Raw genomic sequence first — 5,709 nt, forward strand, 5'->3', positions numbered from 1 at the left:
ATCGACGGTAGACAAACGGCCACGAAGCCTCCGCTCTCCCAGGCACTCCGGCTGTGACGTAAAAAAGATCGAACAGTGTAATAAAAAGATAACAGACTCCAGACTGTTATTATTCTACTTATTCCGCTCACTTTTTTGACGCTTAACTACTTCCACATACCAGCTCAGTGGCCTAGTGGTAGAGTGTCCGCCCTGAGACTGGAAGGTTGTGGGTTCAAACCCCGGCCGGGTCATACCAAAGACTATAAAATGGGACCCATTGCCTCCCTGCTTGGCACTCAGCATTAAGGGTTGGAATTGGGGGGTTAGATCACCAACTGATTCCCGAGCGCGGCACCGCTGCTGCTCACTGCTCCCCTCTCCCCCAGGGGATGGATTAAAATCACACGGGGATGGGTTAAATGCAGAGGACAAATTTCACCACACCCAGGTGTGTGTGTGACGATCATTGGGACTTTAATCTTTAATCTTTTCAACCGATTCACTCCGTTCCACTTTTCACTTATTGCAAATATTCATGACACCGCTGCTTACATTTTTTTTGTTCAAAAAATTTTCCGTTTTCACAAAATTCACAAATTTCCGGCAAATCTTTCCCCATTCATTCTTAATGGCAGATTCAACATTTCACATTTACGTTGTTCCAGTTTGAAATTCACATAATTCAACACATTCAAATCACATTGGGGACATTCCCAAATTTGCCAAATTAAAAAAATTCACGTTTTCCCGTTTAAAATTTGCACAAAAATTTCGTTTTTCACTTCTAATTTCTACATACTTCAACCGATTCAACTCGTTCCGACTTTCAACTGTTCATCTTTTGCCTACCTAATCCACACCTTCCCACTTAACAAAAATTCCACTTTTTCAAATTTGAAATTCAACCGTTTTTCTACTCTAATCTCTACATTTTTCAACCGATTCAACCCATTCCAACTTTCAATTGTTCATCTCTTGCCTACCCATTCCACAACTTCCCACTTACCGAAAATTTCAAATTTGAAATTCAACCAAATTCTCCAAGATTTCATTTTTCTACTCTAATTTCTACATTTCTCTACCGATTCAACCCATTCCAACTATCAACTCTTCATCTTTTCCTACCTATTCCACAACTTCCCACTTGCCAAAAATTCCAAACATTCAAATTTGAAATTCGACCAAATTCTCCAAAATATCGTTTTTCTACTCTAATTTCTACATTTTTCAACCGATTCAACCCATTCCAACTTTCAATTGTTCATCTCTTGCCTACCTATTCCACAACTTCCCACATACCAATAATTCCAAATTTTCAAATTTGAAATTCAACCAAATTCTCCAAAATTTCGTTTTCTACACTAATTTCTACATTTCTCTACCTATTCAACCCATTCCAACTTTCAACTGTTCATCTTTTGCCTACCAATTTCACCACTTCCCACTTACCAAAAATTCCAAACTTTCAAATTTGAAATTCAACCAAATTCTCCAAAATGTGTTTTTTCTACCCTAATTTCTACATTTTTCAACCGATTCAACCCATTCCAACTGTATTCACTTTATTCACCTTATGCTTACCATATTCACCCCCTTCACACCCACTTCCACTATGCTTACACATTTCAACCCTTGACCCCAACTTCCAATGTGGCGGCCATCTTGGATTTTGGATTAACCCTGAAGTGCTCCCAATGAACCCTGAATGAACTGGAAGTGCTCCAAATCAAACCGGAAGTGACCCCAAATAAACCGGAAGTGACCTCAGGTAAACCGGAAGTGCCCCAAATCAAACCGGAAGTGACCTCAGGTAAACGGGAAGTGCCCCTAATCAAACGAAGTGACCCAAATCAAACGGGAAGTGACCTCAGCTAAACCAGAAGTGACCCCAAATAAACCAGAAGTGACCTCAGCTAAACCGGAAGTGACCAAAAATAAACCGGAAGTGACACTATTAAACCATAAGTTACCTTATTTCAACAATAAGTGCCCTAAATGAAACCAGAAGTGACCTAAATTCAACATTTGCTCTAACTTTTACAATTGTTGTCCGATTCAACCCGTTTCAAGTTTTGAACTCCAAAGTGAACCTCTTGAACCTGTAGTTTCATTTTGTTCAAAATTCCAAAAATATTTTTTAAATTCCCATTCATTCTCTATGAGGCATTCAACATTTGCTCTAACTTCTACATTTTATAACCGATTCAACCTATTCCAACTTTCAACTGTTCATCTTTTTCCTACCTATTCCACAACTTTCCACTTATCAAAAGTTCAAAATTTTAAATGTTTGAAATTTATGCTTAATTCTACAAAATTTTGCTTTTCAACTCTAATTTCTCCCCTCCGTGAGTCGTCACCTTATCGTGGTGGAGGGGTTTGCGTGCCCCTATGATCCTAGGAGCCATGTTGTCTGGGGCTTCATGCCCCTGGTAGGGTCACCCATGGCAAACGGGTCCTAGGTGAGGGACCAGACAAAGCACGGCTCAAAAAGCCCCTTATGATGAAAAAGATATATGGACACAGATTTCCCTCGCCCGGACGCGGGTCACCGGGGCCCCCCTCTGGAGCCAGGCCTGGAGGCGGGGCTCGAAGGCGAGCGTCTGGTGGCAGGGCCTTCGCCCATGGGGCCCGGCCGCGCACAGCCCGAAAAGGAAATGTGGGTCCCCCTTCCCATGGGCTCACCACCTGTGGGAGGGGCCAAAGGGGTCGGGTGCAGTGCAAGCTGGGCGGCGGCCAAAGGCAGGGACCTTGGCGGTCTGATCCCCGGCTGCAGAAGCTGGCTCTTGGGACATGGAATGTCACCTCTCTGGCTGGAAAGGAGCCCGAGCTGGTGTGCGAGGCAGAAAAGTTCCGACTAGATATAGTCGGACTTGCCTCCACGCACAGTTTGGGTTCCGGTTCAAGCCCTCTCGAGAGGGACTGGACTCTCTTCCACTCTGGAGTTGCCCACGGTGAGAGGCGTCGAGCAGGTGTGGGTATACTTATTGCCCCCCGGCTGGGCGCCTGCACATTGGGGTTCACCCCGGTGAACGAGAGGGTAGCCTCCCTCCGCCTTCGGGTGGGGTGACGGGTCCTGACTGTTGTTTGTGTCTATGCACCAAACGGCAGCTCAGAGTACCCACCCTTCTTGGAGTCCCTGGAGGAAGTGCTGGAGAGCGCTCCTTCTGGGGACTCCATCGTTCTACTGGGTGACTTCAATGCTCACGTGGGCAATGACAGTGAGACCTGGAAGGGCGTGATTGGGAGGAACGGCCCCCCCGATCTGAACCCGAGCGGTGTTCTATTATTGGACTTCTGTGCTCGACACGGATTTTCTATAATGAACACCATGTTCAAACATAAGGGTGTCCATGTGTGCACTTGGCACCAGGACACCCTAGGCCGCAGTTCGATGATCGACTTTGTAGTCGTGTCATCGGATTTGCGGCCGCATGTTTTGGACACTCGGGCGAAGAGAGGGGCGGAGCTGTCAACTGATCACCACCTGGTGGTGGGTTGGCTCCGATGGTGGGGGAAGATGCCGGTCCGACCTGGCAGACCCAAACGCTCTGTGAGGGTCTGCTGGGAACGTCTGGCGGAATCCCCTGTCAGGAAGAGCTTCAACTCCCACCTCCGGCAGAGCTTTTCCCACGTCCCGGGGGAGGCGGGGGACATTGAGTCCGAGTGGACCTTGTTCCGCGCCTCCATTGTTGAGGCGGCCGACCGGAGCTCTGGCCGTAAGGTCATTGGTGCCTGTCGTGGCGGCAATCCCCGAACCCGCTGGTGGACACCGGCGGTAAGGGATGCCGTCAAGCTGAAGAAGGAGTCCTATCGGGCCGTTTTGGCCTGCGGGACTCCTGAGGCAGCTGACAGGTACCGGATGGCCAAGCGGAACGCGGCTTCGGCGGTTGCTGAGGCAAAAACCCGGACGTGGGAGGAGTTTGGCGAGGCCATGGAGAATGACTTCCGGACGGCTTCGAGGAAATTCTGGTCCACCATCCGGCGTCTCAGGAGGGGGAAGCAGTGCAACGCCAACACTGTTTACAGTGGAGATGGCGTGCTGCTGACCTCGACTCGGGACGTCGTGTGTCGGTGGGGAGAATACTTCGAAGACCTCCTCAATTCCACCGACACGCCTTCCATTGTGGAAGCAGGGCCTGGGGACTCTGAGGCGGACTCTCCAATCTCTGGGGCCGAAGTCACTGAGGTAGTTAAAAAACTCCTCGGTGGCAAGGCCCCGGGAGTGGATGAGATCCGCCCGGATTTCTTAAGGGCTCTGGATGTTGTGGGGTTGTCATGGCTGACACGTCTCTACAGCATCGCGTGGACATCGGGGACAGTGCCTCTGGATTGGCAGACTGGGGTGGTGGTTCCCCTCTTTAAGAAGGGGGACCGGAGGGTGTGTTCCAATTACAGGGGAATTACACTCCTCAGCCTCCCTGGTAAGGTCTATTCAGGGGGGCTGGAGAGGAGGGTCCGTCGGGAGGTCGAACCTCGGATTCAGGAGGAACAGTGTGGCTTTCGTCCTGGCCGTGGAACAGTGGACCAGCTCTTCACCCTCAGCAGGATCCTCGAGGGTGCATGGGAGTTCGCCCAACCAGTCCACATGTGTTTTGTGGACTTGGAGAAGGCGTTCGACCGTGTCCCTCGGGAGGTTCTGTGGGGGGTGCTTCGGGAGTACGGGGTACCAAGCCAACTGATAAGGGCGGTTCGGTCCCTGTATCACCGATGCCAGAGTTTTGTCCGCATTTCCGGCAGTAAGTCGGATTCGTTCCCAGTGAGGGTTGGACTCCGCCAAGGCTGCCCTTTGTCACCGATTGTGTTCATAATTTTTACGGACAGAATTTCTAGGCGCAGCCGAGGCGTTGAGGGTGTCTGGTTTGGGGACCTCGGCATCGCGTCTCTGCTTTTTGCAGACGACGTGGTGCTGTTGGCTTCTTCAGGCCGTGATCTCCAGCTCTCACTGGAGCGGTTCGCAGCCGAGTGTGAAGCGGTCGGGATGAGGGTCAGCACCTCCAAATCCGAGTCCATGGTCCTCGATCGGAAAAGGGTGGAATGCCCTCTCCGGATCGGGGATGAGATCCTGCCCCAAGTGGAGGAGTTTAAGTATCTTGGGGTCTTGTTCACGAGTGAGGGGAGGATGGAGCGCGAGATCGACAAGCGGATCGGTGCAGCGTCGGCAGTAATGCGGACTCTGTACCGGTCCGTCGTGGTAAAGAGAGAGCTGAGCCAAAAGGCAAAGCTCTCAATTTACCGGTCGATGTACGCTCCTACCCTCACCTATGGTCACGAGCTATGGGTCGTGACCGAAAGAACGAGATCCCGGATACAAGCGGCCGAAATGAGTTTTCTCAGCTGGATGTCTGGGCTCTCCCTTAGAGATAGGGTGAGAAGTTCGGTCATCCGGGAGAGACTCGGAGTAGAGTCGCTGCTCCTCCACGTTGAGAGGAGCCAGATGAGGTGGCTCGGGCATCTCATCAGGATGCCTCCTGGACGCCTCCCTGGGGAGGTGTTCCGGGCATGTCCCACCGGTAGGAGACCCCGGGGACGACCCAGGACGCGCTGTAGAGACTATGTCTCTCAGCTGGCCTGGGAACGCCTTGGGATCCCCCGGGATGAGCTAGATGAAGTGGCTGGGGAGAGGGAAGTCTGGGAGTCCTTCCTGAAGCTGCTGCTCCCGCGACCCGACCCCGGATAAGCGGAAGAAGATGGATGGATGGATGGAACTCTAATTTCTACATTTTC

General features: G+C 50.9%; 1 long non-coding RNA gene across 1 annotated transcript; it reads right to left on the minus strand.

Annotated features, from left to right (window-relative positions):
* Positions 1 to 784: 784 nt before the first annotated feature.
* LOC119127554 lies at positions 785 to 2,006 on the minus strand. The gene is made up of 3 exons (XR_005098839.1): positions 1,953 to 2,006; positions 1,446 to 1,848; positions 785 to 865 (listed from the first exon to the last, which is right to left on the minus strand). It is a non-coding gene; the product is annotated as an uncharacterized LOC119127554 (long non-coding RNA).
* Positions 2,007 to 5,709: the final 3,703 nt, after the last annotated feature.

This window comes from Syngnathus acus, chromosome 9 (assembly GCF_901709675.1).
Source record: "Syngnathus acus chromosome 9, fSynAcu1.2, whole genome shotgun sequence".
NCBI lineage: Eukaryota > Metazoa > Chordata > Actinopteri > Syngnathiformes > Syngnathidae > Syngnathus > Syngnathus acus.